At 38.6% G+C, this 15,261-nt stretch overlaps 1 non-coding gene across 1 annotated transcript; it reads left to right on the top strand.

The window, feature by feature from the left end:
* Positions 1 to 10,764: 10,764 nt before the first annotated feature.
* On the top strand, positions 10,765 to 10,871 carry LOC127134177 (small nucleolar RNA R71). The gene has a single exon (XR_007807934.1). It is a non-coding gene; the product is annotated as a small nucleolar RNA R71 (small nucleolar RNA).
* The last annotated feature ends 4,390 nt before the right edge of the window (positions 10,872 to 15,261 follow it).

Below are 15,261 nucleotides of genomic sequence, written 5' to 3'. Positions count from 1 at the left end.
ATAATTGACGAGATCAGCGTACCATGGTGTAACACATATAGCTAAGGTGGTCTCTACCTGTTTATCAGCTTTATTTTCTTCCAAAGTAGCTATAAGTTTATCGTACGAGAAATCATCGTTGATCGATGTTCTTTCCGGTTCCAGGTTTTCAAGTCTAGAGAGGTGATCTGCTACTACGTTTTCAGTTCCTTTCTTATCTTTGATTTCCAAATCGAATTCTTGTAGCAACAAAATCCACCTTAGGAGTCTAGGTTTAGCGTCCTTTTTTGTTAAGAGGTACTTAATGGCGGCATGGTCAGTGTAAACGATTATTTTAGCTCCGACCAAGTAAGAACGAAATTTATCTAGTGCAAACACCACTGCTAAAAGTTTTTTCTCGGTCGTGGCGTAATTCATTTGTGCTTCGTCTAGGGTTCTACTTGCGTAGTATATGACGTGAAGCTTTCTATCCTTTCGTTGTCCTAAAACAGCGCCTACGGCGTAGTCACTTGCGTCACACATTATTTCGAATGGTTCATTCCAATCCGGAGCCTGCATTACGGGCGCGGAGATCAATGCTTGTTTAAGCGTTTGAAATGCTTCTAAACATTTATTGTCGAAGATGAATTCAGCATCTTTCATCAATAATCCGGTTAAAGGTTTAGTTATTTTAGAGAAATCTTTAATGAATCATCGGTAAAAACCGGCATGTCCTAAGAAGCTTCGTACTTCTCTCACAGTTTTCGGAGGTTGAAGGTTTTCGATTACTTCTATTTTGGCTTTGTCTACCTCAATTCCTCTATTTGATATGATGTGTCCTAAAACAATTCCTTCTTGTACCATAAAGTGATATTTTTCCCAATTAAGTACTAGGTTTACTTTTACACATCGTTCTAGAACTCTTTCTAGGTTTTCAAGACATTCTTCGAAACTTTGTCCGCATACGGAAAAATCATCCATAAATACTTCCATGATGTTTTCGAGAAAATCGGCGAATATTGCCATCATGCACCTTTGGAAGGTTGCAGGAGCATTGCACAAGCTGAACGACATTCGTCGATAAGCGAAGGTACCAAAAGGACATGTGAATGTTGTCTTTTCTTGGTCATTAGGATGAATTGGTATTTGAAAGAAGCCTGAGTACCCGTCTAGATAGCAGAAATGAGAATGTTTTGCTAATCGTTCTAACATCTGGTCAATGAATGGTAAAGGGAAATGATCTTTTCGGGTTGCTTTGTTTAGTTTCCTATAGTCAATGCATATTCTCCATCCCGATTCGATTCGTTTGGTTATAGTTTCTCCTTTTTCATTTTCAATAACTGTTATACCTCCTTTCTTTGGTACCACGTGTACAGGACTAACCCATTTGCTATCAGATATAGGATATATGATACCTGCCTCTAATAACTTTGTTACTTCCTTTTTCACTACCTCACCCAGGATCGGGTTTAGTCTCCTCTGATGTTCCCTAGAAGTTTTACAGTCTTCTTCTAGCATGATGCGGTGCATATAAATAGAAGGACTTATTCCTTTAAGATCGGTGATGTCGTATCCTAGTGCGGTTGGATATTTTCTTAAGATATGTAGGAGTTTTTTGGTTTCGAGTTTTCCTAGGTCTGCATTAACTATCACTGGTCGTTCAAGTTCTAAGTCTAGGAATTCATATCTCAGATTTTTGGGAAGTGTTTTCAGGTCGAGGTTTGGTTTCTTGAGGCATTGCGTAGGATCCGGTGTTATTGCTAAACAATGATTCAGTCCGTCTTCTACACGATAGTCAGACAATTTGTCATTTTCTAACTCTGTTTCTTTTATGCATTCATCGATGATATCCATGAAGTAACATGTGTCATCTATTGCAGGTGCTTTCAAAAATTGGTAAGGATCACCTAACTTAATTTGTGCATTTCCTGATATATATATATATATATATATATATATATATATATATATATATATATATATATATATATATATATATATTATTTTGGGAATCATTCACTTATATTCATCGGCTCTCCACGTAGTTTGCTATTAAGATGGTGCTGACTTCTTGTATAAACTACTCGGGGTTACTATAAAACTAAAAGTTCAAGGGATTGGTATAATAGGTACTTTTCTGATCTAACATGTTGAGGTTTGTTTAGAGCGTCGGTATGGTAATAATTTTGTCTTGATTTCACTCAAGTTTGATAAAATAAGCAACCTTTATATTTACTGAGTGTGTTGAATTTTTGTTATGGCTCAAGAAAATTGAGGGGAATAGATAATAAGAAATTTTCACACTAGGGACTTAACTTAAAATAAATATATATTATAATAATTTTTTTTTTATAATAAGAAAGAGAAATAACAATGAAAGGGAAAATAACATACTTGAAAAGGGAAGGTTGAAAGAACAAGGTTTTCCCCCCCACACTTAAATGAAACATTGTCCCCAATGTTTCAAAGAAAACAAAAGAAATAGAAAAAGAAAAAGAAACTAAAGTCAATGTTGCCTGCCGCCTCTTGTTCTTGGACCTGGTGATCGTTGACGTACTCCTAAGTCGTCAAACCTGCTGAGCAACTCAGTGAACCGCTGGTCGGTTATTGCATTCCTCGCTTCCTGTTGTTGTTACATCTGGCGCATTAGTTGCATTACTTCATTGTTATGCACTTGCATGGCATCAAGCCGTTGGGTTTGATGTTCAATAGCGTCCATGATGTCTTCATTAGTTGCTGGCCTTCTTCTTCGACGGCGTCGGAAGGATGTAGCATTATCGGAAGGGTTGAGCGGGATTGATTGTTGCTCAGGACCTTGATCACCTTGCTCCATTTCTTCGAACTCGTCTGGAGGCGGGTTTGCGTGTGTAGGCTCGGTAGCTTCAGGAGCATTCAGATCGTAGATGAAGCGGTCGGGGTTGGTGACATCTGTGAGGGCAATGTTGGGTAAAACAACGCTTGAGACTTCTTGGTTGTTTACCATAAGATAGTATCTTCCGCCTACCCTGTTTTTGATTAGGCGGCAGGACCGACAATAGCTTATATCCGTAAATAGGGGTGGCAGAGATGGTAAATTTTGGAGTCGGTCCCCTAGACTTAAACCAAGTGCTATTGTGGTTATTAATCCTCCAATCACAAAAGGTTGACGGACTCTAGCACATAGGGTGCGGATATGATGAAATAAGAAAGAAGCAGCGTTTACCTTTGTATCCATTTCAAAGACGCAATGGAGGAAGAATAATTCCTTGGCGTTGACTTTGCTGTTGTTCGGTCTTCCAAAAACTGTGTTTTGCAGGATGCGGATAAAATACCGGATGGTTGGGTTATGTATATGCGAAGCAAGTAGTACATCCCAGTTGTTGGTTTCCACACCGGATATTTTTCTAAAGAGGTCGAAGGCGTTTATGGGCCATTGTGAGTTCGGAGGGATTCTCGGGTGGACTTGACCTTCTACAGGGAATTGTAGCATGGCACTCAACTGATCCTGGGATAGTGAGTATTCGGTGTTGAATATGCGGAAGGTTGCGGTGCCGGTTAAGTACTCGTCTTCACCGGTAGGAGTGTTGTACGAATAAGAACTTAAAAATTCTAAGGTGAGAGATGGGTAGGTAGGTTGATTGTGTGTGCATAGAAAGGTTAAATCAGCAAGGCGGAGCATCCATTGTATACCTTGAAGTAATCCTAATTCTTGTAAACAATTTAAATCAGGATACCTGGTAGATGCGACACCTCGCTGTTGGAAATGCTCGAACTGCTCCCTTTGATAATTATCATCTTCGGATCGGAAGATGATATTTCCGAATTGTTGGTTTCCCGCCATACTGATAAGTGGGTTGAAAGGAGGAGAAGGGATGGAGAAGAATTTTGATAGAGTGGTTTGTTGGAATGATGTAGAAAGAAAGGTATGGTGAGTATTTATAGGAAAAGTTTTGGAAGTTGGAAAGGGAGTGGGTGAAAAGTAAATAAATGTGGTTTAATGTGAGTAAATAGGTAAGTGAATGGGGAAGGTAAAAAGTGGGGTGGTGTAACGGTCGTGTCCCCAACGGTTACTAACATTCACCTAGTCTGAAGGTGTCACGCTCGTGACAGGGGTGTTACGGGCGTCACAGGCACTTGGTGTGACGATCGTGATGGCGTGTGTGACGCTTGTCACACAGTCAGCTTGCATGGGTGCTTCATAATTTGTTTTTATTATTATATTTTATTTTTATTATTTTGTTTTGCTTATGTTTATTTTATTTTGCTATTGTAATGCTTTTAAATTGCCTTGCATGCTATTCTACTACCATAATATATGTATTTCTTTAACAGGCATAGTAATTATTAGCATATAGTGGATATCATTACTTGTAATTATAGAAATTGCATAGATCAAAATAAAATAAACTAATAATGCAATAGCTTCATAAAATAATCATAATGTAACATTGGAAGACAAAAGCAAACATGCGAAAGAAAAACAAATACTAATATTAAAAATAATGTGAAACAAAACTAATAAATAGCCTAAACTAAAACTAAGTAACTAAGAAAGACAACTTCTAGCCACTTGCAGGATCTCTGGCCGGAGGAGCGAAGGAGTTAACACGGTTTAGCAACTCGTGGAATTGATTTGTCATACTGCTCATGTATCCTAGAAATTCTTTTCCCATATTAGCTAACTCTTCTCTGAGGGCGTCTTGTTCTGACATCAAAGCTTGAATGGTGGTGTTATAATTAGCTCCGGGCATATGATGTCTAAGATCAGGTATTGCCGACTCTTCGGTCGGGATAGGTTGAGGTGGAGGGTCAATATCATAATAACCAGATGGTGTCTGAGGGTCAGACTCAGCATAAGGAATTGGGTCGTCACAAATCTCATAGTCTTGGATGGATTCAGTAGATCTAGCAGGAGAAGGTATTCCGTTCAGGTTGTAGAGCCAGTTATTGCGGTTATGAACACTAGTCCTCGGACTAGGAAAGGTGAATAGGCAAAGAACTTGGTTGTCAACTATTAGTTCGAACTCTTCAGGCTCGAGGTTTGCTATAAACATAATATTGAAAAGGAAGGGTATACTCATAGTCGCAATGCCACAAAAAGGGCTTAGGTCAAGCATAGGTTGACGTAATCCGATAGCATTACCAATCATGGTTATCAATCCGCCTATTTGAATCGGTGCTCGTTCATCTTGGATAAGGCGGTCAAAGTTCGCCAACATAAAAGTGGCACCATTCACTGGACGGTTCTGGGAAGCACAAAATATGATGAAGAGTTCATCACGTGATACTGTAGTAATATTTGACTTCTTTCCAAAAAGGGTGTGGGCCAGGATCTTATGGAAGTAACGAAAGGTCGGGTTATGTATGTTTCCAGAAAGAAACTCATGTTCCTCGGGGTCGTCATTTCCAGTCAAACTTCCCCAAAAATGTTCAAGTTCTCTATATTCAAAAAGGTCTTCTTGGCTCACTGTGAATGTATCAAAAGAGGTGGGGAAACCTAAAAGGTTAGTAAAGTCTTGAATGTTAAACTGATACTCCATGTTGAACATTCTGAACTGAATGAAACCTCTGCTTATTCCTTTTCCATGATTGGGTAGATAGATCAGGGAGCTAAGGAATTCTAGCGTTAGTCTCCGGTAAGTAACGAATTTTCTTCGAATAGGAGTGGTTTCCCACCCTATTTGACTCAGCAAATACATGACACTTTCTCTTAGTCCAAGGGCAGTCATTGCCCAATCATCAGCATACAAGCTAGGTAGCATCTCTCTCTTTGCTAGTTCCTCAAACTTTTGTTTCTGAGCTTTCCCTCTGAATTTGATACCCATACGATCAATTTGTCCCATCAGGTTAGTGTTAGCTAGAGAAAAGAAAAACAAGAGTTTTAGTCAGGATTTGGCCAAATGCCGAAAGAAGAAAAGAAGAATTTTTTTATAAATTAAAATAAATGAAGAATGAATACTAAATAAAATTTAAAAGAATAATCAAAGAAGAAATAAAAATAAAAAATATTTGTGGGTTGTCTCCCACGAAGCGCTTTGTTTAATGTCGCAAGCTCGACATAAAAACCATCAAATATAATCTATAAATTCTGGAGGCATTACGTCTAAGTGCAGGACTTGCGAATCTTCATTGTTCTCTGCATAATGATAATGTTTTAGACGCTTCCCGTTTACGATAAATGGTTCAGTGGATTTTCCTTTAATTTCCACCGCTCCACTGGGAAAGACATTGGTGACTTGGAAAGGGCCTGACCATCTAGAACGTAGTTTTCCTGGGAATAACTTAAGTCTAGAGTTGAACAAAAGGACTATATCGCCTTGTTTGAAGACTTTTCTTGATATACGTTTATCATGCCATTTTTTCGTTCTTTCTTTGTAGATTCTGGCATTTTCGTAGGCGTCTTGTCGAAGTTCCTCTAATTCGTTTATGTCAAGAATTCGCTTTTCACCAGCGGCCTTATAGTTTAAAGTTAGATTTTTAATAGCCCAGTAAGCCTTATGTTCTAATTCCACCGGGAGGTGGCAAGATTTTCCATAAATAAGCTTAAATGGGGTTGTTCCTATGGGAGTTTTGTAAGCGGTTCGATATGCCCATAAAGCTTCAGATAGTTTTGATGACCAGTCTTTCCTTGAGGTGGTGACTGTTTTTTCTAATATTTGTTTAATTTCTTTGTTAGACACTTCCACTTGTCCACTGGTTTGAGGATGGTAAGGTGTCGCTACTCTATGTCTTACACCATACTTAAACAATAGTTTTTCGAGTACCTTAGATATGAAATGCGATCCACCATCACTGACTACTATTCTTGGGACACCAAATCTTGGGAAAATTATATTCTTAAAGAGTCTAGTTACTACTCGTGTGTCGTTTGTTGGAGAAGCTATAGCTTCAATCCATTTTGATACGTAGTCAACCGCTACGAGTATGTACTTGTTACCGAAAGAAGGTGGAAAAGGTCCCATGAAATCTATTCCCCACACGTCAAAAATCTCTACTTCCAAAATGCCCTTTTGTGGCATCTCGTCACGTCTAGATATGTTTCCTGTGCGTTGACATCTATCACATTTCTTGATAGCCGCATGCACATCCTTCCATATGTTTGGCCAATAAAGACCGGCTTGTAGGATTTTAGAGCAGGTCTTGGATGTACTTGCATGTCCATCATAAGGGGTGGAGTGACAGTATTGGATTATATTTTCTATCTCTTCTTCAGGTATACACCGACGAAAAATACCATCGGGGCCTCTTTTGAAAAGTAAAGGATCATCCCAGTAATAATGTTTTATGTCATGGAAGAATCGTTTCTTTTGTTGGTAAGATAAATTAGGTGGAACTATTCCGGCAGCTAAATAATTGACGAGATCAGCGTACCATGGTGTAACACATATAGCTAAGGTGGTCTCTACCTGTTTATCAGCTTTATTTTCTTCCAAAGTAGCTATAAGTTTATCGTACGAGAAATCATCGTTGATCGATGTTCTTTCCGGTTCCAGGTTTTCAAGTTTAGAGAGGTGATCTGCTACTACGTTTTCAGTTCCTTTCTTATCTTTGATTTCCAAATCGAATTCTTGTAGCAACAAAATCCACCTTAGGAGTCTAGGTTTAGCGTCCTTTTTTGTTAAGAGGTACTTAATGGCGGCATGGTCAGTGTAAACGATTATTTTAGCTCCGACCAAGTAAGAACGAAATTTATCTAGTGCAAACACCACTGCTAAAAGTTTTTTCTCGGTCGTGGCGTAATTCATTTGTGCTTCGTCTAGGGTTCTACTTGCGTAGTATATGACGTGAAGCTTTCTATCCTTTCGTTGTCCTAAAACAGCGCCTACGGCGTAGTCACTTGCGTCACACATTATTTCGAATGGTTCATTCCAATCCGGAGCCTGCATTACGGGCGCGGAGATCAATGCTTGTTTAAGCGTTTGAAATGCTTCTAAACATTTATTGTCGAAGATGAATTCAGCATCTTTCATCAATAATCCGGTTAAAGGTTTAGTTATTTTAGAGAAATCTTTAATGAATCGTCGGTAAAAACCGGCATGTCCTAAGAAGCTTCGTACTTCTCTCACAGTTTTCGGAGGTTAAAGGTTTTCGATTACTTCTATTTTGGCTTTGTCTACCTCAATTCCTCTATTTGATATGATGTGTCCTAAAACAATTCCTTCTTGTACCATAAAGTGATATTTTTCCCAATTAAGTACTAGGTTTACTTTTACACATCGTTCTAGAACTCTTTCTAGGTTTTCAAGACATTCTTCGAAACTTTGTCCGCATACGGAAAAATCATCCATAAATACTTCCATGATGTTTTCGAGAAAATCGGCGAATATTGCCATCATGCACCTTTGGAAGGTTGCAGGAGCATTGCACAAGCTGAACGACATTCGTCGATAAGCGAAGGTACCAAAAGGACATGTGAATGTTGTCTTTTCTTGGTCATTAGGATGAATTGGTATTTGAAAGAAGCCTGAGTACCCGTCTAGATAGCAGAAATGAGAATGTTTTGCTAATCGTTCTAACATCTGGTCAATGAATGGTAAAGGGAAATGATCTTTTCGGGTTGCTTTGTTTAGTTTCCTATAGTCAATGCATATTCTCCATCCCGATTCGATTCGTTTGGTTATAGTTTCTCCTTTTTCATTTTCAATAACTGTTATACCTCCTTTCTTTGGTACCACGTGTACAGGACTAACCCATTTGCTATCAGATATAGGATATATGATACCTGCCTCTAATAACTTTGTTACTTCCTTTTTCACTACCTCACCCAGGATCGGGTTTAGTCTCCTCTGATGTTCCCTAGAAGTTTTACAGTCTTCTTCTAGCATGATGCGGTGCATATAAATAGAAGGACTTATTCCTTTAAGATCGGTGATGTCGTATCCTAGTGCGGTTGGATATTTTCTTAAGATATGTAGGAGTTTTTTGGTTTCGAGTTTTCCTAGGTCTGCATTAACTATCACTGGTCGTTCAAGTTCTAAGTCTAGGAATTCATATCTCAGATTTTTGGGAAGTGTTTTCAGGTCGAGGTTTGGTTTCTTGAGGCATTGCGTAGGATCCGGTGTTATTGCTAAACAATGATTCAGTCCGTCTTCTACACGATAGTCAGACAATTTGTCATTTTCTAACTCTGTTTCTTTTATGCATTCATCGATGATATCCATGAAGTAACATGTGTCATCTATTGCAGGTGCTTTCAAAAATTGGGAAAGAATGAACTCAATTTTCTCTTCTCCTACTTCGAAAGTGAGTCGTCCTCGTTTTACGTCTATGATCGCACCGGCGGTTGCTAAGAATGGTCTTCCCAATATAATGGGTGTAACTTCATCTTCTCTTATGTCCATAATTATAAAATCGGTTGGAATGTAGAATTGACCTATGCGCACGGGAACGTTTTCAAGAATTCCTACAGGATATCTAACGGAACGATCTGCTAATTGCACAGACATTTTAGTTGGTCTTAATTCTCCCATTTCCAGTTTCTTGCATATGGATAAAGGCATAACACTGATACCTGCTCCTAAATCGCATAGAGCTTTGTCTATGACAAATTTTCCTATGTGACAGGGTATAGAGAAACTACCAGGATCTTTAAGTTTAGGAGGCATATTCTGGATTATAGCACTGCATTCAGCAGTAAGTGTAACGGTTTCGCTATCTTCAAGTTTCCTTTTATTAGAAAGAATTTCTTTTAAGAACTTAGCATATCAGGGCATCTGTGTAATAGCTTCTGTAAAAGGAATTGTGACGTTTAATTGTTTCAGTAAGTCAACAAATTTTTTAAATTGGCCTGCATCTTTGGTTTTAATAAGCCTTTGAGGGTAAGGGATAGGTGGTTTATAAGGTGGTGGAGGTACATAAGGTTCTTTCTTTTCTATGGTTTCCTTATTACTCTCTTCCTTTTCCTTAGGTTTATTTTCTTCCTCAGTTGACTTTTTAGAGTTTTGGTTTTCAATCCTTGGATCAGGTGGTCCTTCTACCTCTGTTCCACTTCTTAATATGATTGCATGAGCGTGGCTTTTCGGGTTAGGTTGGGGCTGTCCAGGAAATGTACCAGTTGGGGCAGCAGTAGGCGCTTGTTGTTGAGCTACTTGTGATATTTGTGTTTCCAGCATTTTGTTATGGGTAGCCAGGGCATCTACTTTACTTGCTAGTTGTTTAATTTGTTCGCTAGTGTGTACATTCTGGTTTAAGAAATCTTTATTGGTTTGCTGTTGAGAAGCTATGAAGTTCTCCATCATGATTTCCAAGTTGGATTTTCTAGGAACATTATTGTTAGGTGTAGATGGGGTCGGCTTTTGATATCCCGGGGGTATAGCTGGGGCTTGACTGGGAGCTTGTCCTGGTGCGTATAAAGCATTATTGCTCTTATATGAAAAATTAGAATGGTTCTTCCAGTTTGAGTTATAGGTATACGAGTAGGGATTTCCTTGAGCATAATTCACTTGCTCTGCTTGGATTCCTGTTAGGAGTTGACAATCTGCAGGGGTGTGACCTTGGATTCCATAGACTTCGCAATTTTGAGCTGCGGCAACCACGGTGGCTAGAGGTGATACATTTAAACTTTCAATTTTCTGGGCCAGAGCATCCACTTTTGCATTATCATGATCAAGGCTACTTATCTCGTACATGCCAGTTTTCGTTTGAGGTTTTTCTACCATTGTTCGGTCGCTTCCCCACTGATAATGGTTTTGGGCCATGCTTTCGATAAGTTGATAAGCGTCAGCGTAAGGTTTATCCATAAGCGCACCACCTGCGGCGGCGTCTATAGTTAACCTTGTGTTATATAAGAGACCATTATAGAAGGTATGAATTACTAACCAGTCCTCTAAACCATGGTGTGGACAAAGTCTCATCATGTATTTGTATCTTTCCCATGCTTCGAAAAGAGACTTGTTATCTTTCTATTTAAATCCATTTATCTGGGCTCTCAACATAGCTGTTTTGCTTGGAGGAAAATATCGGGCAAGAAAGACTTTCTTCAACTCATTCCATGTGGTGACTGAGTTGGAAGGAAAAGACTGAAGCCATCTTCTAGCTTTATCTCTTAATGAGAAGGGAAAAAGATGAAGTCGAATCGCCTCTGAAGTGACACCATTAGCTTTAACAGTATCAGCGTATTGGACAAATACGGATAACTGAAGGTTTGGATCCTCGGTAGGATTTCCAGAGAATTGATTCTGTTGCACTGCTTGTAACAGCGAAGGTTTAAGTTCGAAGTTGTTTGCTTCGATTGCGGGTGGAGCAATACTCGAATGTGGCTCATCTTGCGATGGAGCGGCGTAATTTCGAAGAGCACGAGCTGGTTCTGCCATCTCGGGTATCGGCGAAGGAAGAAGATTTTTGAGGTCAGGAATTTCGATTGGAGGGAGATTGTTTGCAGCACGATACTCTCGAATTCGTCGTAAGACTCGGAGATATCGTTCAACGTCGTTGATTCGTAAGTAATACGGTTCGCCTTGTGAGCGAGTATGCGGCATACAAATCAAATCAACGAAAACAAGAGAAAAAATAATAAAAATAAAAATTGCCTTAGTCTCTACAGCGTAACAGAAGAGTTACGATATCGACTAAATAAAAGTCCCCGGCAACGGCGCTAAAAACTTGATCGCGACTTTATGAGTTTATTGGGGTATTAACTACAAGTGCACAGTCTAATCGTGTAGTAATAAAAGATATCGATCCCACAGGGACTTATGAATCGATATACCGTTTTCTAAGGTTACTTCGTAAAGCTAAGGCGGATGATACTTTGTTGATTAAGGGGAAAAATAAAACTAAAATAAGATCTATATTAAATATCAAATAAGCGGATATCGGTATGTAGTTCGTCGTAATTAGGGAATCAAATCTTCGTTGGTTTCTTGGTTTTAAAATAAATCTTTTCAGTAGACACTATTGATTAAAAGTCTTATCTCAAACTCTCGCTCTGTTGAATAGACTATGAGTTTATATTAACGTGCGCTGTCACTAATTAGTTAAGTCCAAAATCACTTTTTGAAAACAATAGAATCTATAGAAACTCTTTTTAAGAAAATACTAACCATTTAAACACCCTTGTCTCAAACTCTCGCTCTGTTGACTTAGATTATATAATTAAACTTAAATGCTTAACTCCCGTCCTCACATTTAACCTTTAAAAATACTTTTTGAAAATGATTAGAATTTAATTAATTCTAAAAATTGCTTTCGCCCTAATTTAAAATTAATATCCAATTTACACTGTCCAGTTAAAAGCTCAAACTTTCGTTCTATTGATTTTAACTTCTTTATGCCTTTTACTCTCGTACAAAAACTTTGGTGTTAATTATGTAAATTGAGACCATAAAAAGAGTGATTGTATTTTTAAATAAAGTTAAACCAACTTAGTTTTGATTCCTTCATTCCGCTTACTTTACATACCGATATCTAAGTTTATTTAGCCAGACATGCTAAATAAGCCTAAACAATAATTATGCTTACATACAGCCATAGCAGCCAGACAATATAAATAAACAGCCGTGCAAATCATATATAAATTAAAATAATAAATTAAAGAACCTGTAAAATTAATAGAAATCTTGATTGTTCTCTAACTTCGATGTTTGAACACTCCACCACAAGCCGGTTGGATTTGTTCTTCACAATCTTCGATCAGACAGTAAAATAAAGGCGAAGGAATAAAATACTATGATCTAACGTAAGGTTAGACCCAGTAAAAATTACACAATAGTTTCCGGTGTAGAAACTATTGTGAGAAAATTAATTGAATGCTTGAAAGATTGACTGGAAAAGAAAAGAAATAAAAATTGCTAGGAAAGTAAAGTGCTGAAAAAAATTAAAAAATGCAGTAAAATAAATGCAGTGCCGAAAACTGGAAAATTGAGAGAGAGCTTTAGGGTTCCATAACTGGTCCTATTTATACCAATGCATTAAGTGACCGTTTTCCATTCAGTAGGTTTTTCACGTCAATTGGTCAAGCGAAGAAAGAGGAGGAACGTGCTTCAGTTGCTTCTGTTACGCGTCAAACCCAAAAATATAGGAATGGGGGGTGTGACGCTCGTCACACCATGTGTTACGCTCGTAACAGAAAGTAGCAGGGCGTGACGCTCGTCACACCTTGTGTGGCGGTCGTCACAGCTTCAGCGCTCCTGGCTTGTAATTGTGGGCTGAGCTTTAGTGGAATTTGCTTTCATCCTCTTTTTCACCCCCCTTTTCTTCCTTTTTCACTTATGCTTCAAATAAGTTACCTGAGACAAATAGAAGGGAAAATACCACGTAATATCGAATAATATGAAATAAATTGAAACAAATAATAATATAATTTAATTAATCCGAGTCCAAAAATGTGATATTATTTCATGTTATCAGGAGCATCTCATGCCAATCCTTGTATGTGACAACCATCTTCTGAATGATCTTCTTGATGTTCTTATTCGCAGCTTCAACAACCCCATTCATCTTGGGTCTGTAGGGAGAAGAATTATGATGTGCAATCTGAAGTCTTTGCAAAGAGCTTCCACCATATTATTATTCAAGTTCAATCCATTGTCAGTAATGATCTTACTTGGCACACCATAACGGCATATAATCTGATTCTTGATAAACCTCATGACAACTTGCTTGGTTACATTTGCATATGATGCCGCTTTGACCTATTTTGTGAAGTTGGCAATTGCCACCAAAGTGAAACGATGTCCATTCGAAGCTTTGGGCTCAGTCATCCCAATCACATCAATTCCCCACATGGAGAAGGGCCATGGGGAAGAGATAAAATTCAATAGTGTTGGAGGAACATGAATCTTATCAGCATAAATTTGACACTTGTGGCACATCTTCACAAATTTGCAACAATCAGATTTCATTGTCAGCCAATAGTAACCTGCTCGTAACATCTTCTTCGCCATTTCATGTCCATTGGAATGAGTACCAAAGGAACCTTCATGCACTTCAGTCATCAACAAGTCAGCTTCGTGTCTATCCACGCATCTGAGCAAAACCATGTCGAAGTTTCTCTTGTACAATATATCACCATTCAAGTAGAAATTACCAGCTAATCTTTTCAAAGTCTTCTTATCTTTCAAAGATGCCCCAGGCGGGTAAATCTGTCTATGGAGGAAACTTTTGATGTCATAATACCACAGCTTCTTGTCTTTGATCTCTTCAACAGCAAACACATGAGCTAGCCTATCAAGATGCATCACAGACAAATTGGGAACTTCATTCCAATATTTCACCACAATCATTGATGCCAATGTTGCAAGGTTATTCTTTCATCCGGTTTTCATCTCGAGGGATATGATGAAACTCAACCTTTGTAAAGAAAATTGAAATCCTCCTAACGCAATCTCTATATGGTTTTAAACCGGGTTGTTTCGTCTCCCATTCACCTTTGATTTGATTCACAACGAAAGCCAAATCACCGAAGACATCTAAATACTTGATTCTGAGATTCATGGCCTCTTCAAGCCCCATAATGCAAGCTTCATATTCTGCCAAATTATTTGTACACTTGAAAGTCCATCTAGCTATAAATGGTAGATGAGTGCCTTGAGGAGTAATAATCACTGCCCCAATGCCATTTCCATATTGATTAACAGCTCCATCAAATACCATGCCCCAACGGGAACCAAGTTATGGCCCTTCTTCAAGTAATGGTTCATCACAATGTTTCATTTTCAAGTACAAAATCTCTTCATCCGGAAAGTCATACTGCACTGACTGGTAATCATCAATCGGTTGGTGAGCCAAGTGGTCAGCCAAGATACTACCTTTGATTACTTTCTGAGATCGGTATTCGATATCATACTCTGATAACAACCTATGCCAACGGGCAATTCTCCCAGTTAAAGCAGGCTTCTCAAAAATATACTTGATTGGATCCATTTTGGATATCAACCAAGTGGTATGATTCAACATATATTGGCACAGACGCTTAGCAGCCCAAGCCAATGCGCAACAAGTCTTCTCAAGCATGGAATACCAAGTCTCGCAATCGGTGAACTTCTTACTGAGGTAGTAAATTGAAAATTCTTTCTTTCCAGTCTCATCTTGCTGACCAATAACACAACCCATACTCTCTTCGAGTACAGTCAAATACATGATCAACGGTCTTCCTTCAACAGGTGGAGACAAAATCAGAGGCTCAAGCAGATATTTATTGATACTGTCAAAAGCTTTCTGGCAGTCTTCCAATCACAAGACTGATCTTTCCGAAGAAGCTTGAATATAGGCGCACATGTGGCAGTCATATGGGAAATGAATCTGGAAATATAATTCAAGCGACCGAGAAAACCTCTGACTTGCTTCTAAGTTTTGGGCGCCGGAATCTCTTGTATTGCTTTGACC

Source organism: Lathyrus oleraceus, chromosome 3 (assembly GCF_024323335.1).
Source record: "Lathyrus oleraceus cultivar Zhongwan6 chromosome 3, CAAS_Psat_ZW6_1.0, whole genome shotgun sequence".
NCBI lineage: Eukaryota > Viridiplantae > Streptophyta > Magnoliopsida > Fabales > Fabaceae > Lathyrus > Lathyrus oleraceus.
This window is presented reverse-complemented; position numbering and strand designations above follow the sequence as displayed.